Here is a 334-nt window from a genome sequence, read left to right as displayed (position 1 = left end):
ATGACTGCTCATGGTGCCGTAATACTCCTTGTACTTATCTTTCATGAAAGACACATGAAAGTGATTTTTTTCAAAAGTTTCGAGCAGCGTGTTGACTTGGTCTGGAGTTTTGAAGCTATTAAATTAATAGCACATCAGATAGGTAAGCAGCTGATCATAAAATTTGGGATTTTTTTATTCATATGGTTTTGTGGCAATTGCAATGATCACTTTGTTAGAGTGATGGGAAAGATATTGATGAAGCGATAAAATTGGACTGATGGACTTCTTTTCTATTGGCAATACGTACGTAATAATGTAGTTTATCCACGCGAAAAACGTAAGCATATCAAAA

Source organism: Plasmopara halstedii (assembly GCF_900000015.1).
Source record: "Plasmopara halstedii genome assembly, contig: Scaffold_658, whole genome shotgun sequence".
In the NCBI taxonomy this organism is placed as follows: domain Eukaryota; phylum Oomycota; class Peronosporomycetes; order Peronosporales; family Peronosporaceae; genus Plasmopara; species Plasmopara halstedii.
Note: the sequence above shows the minus strand (reverse complement) of the source record.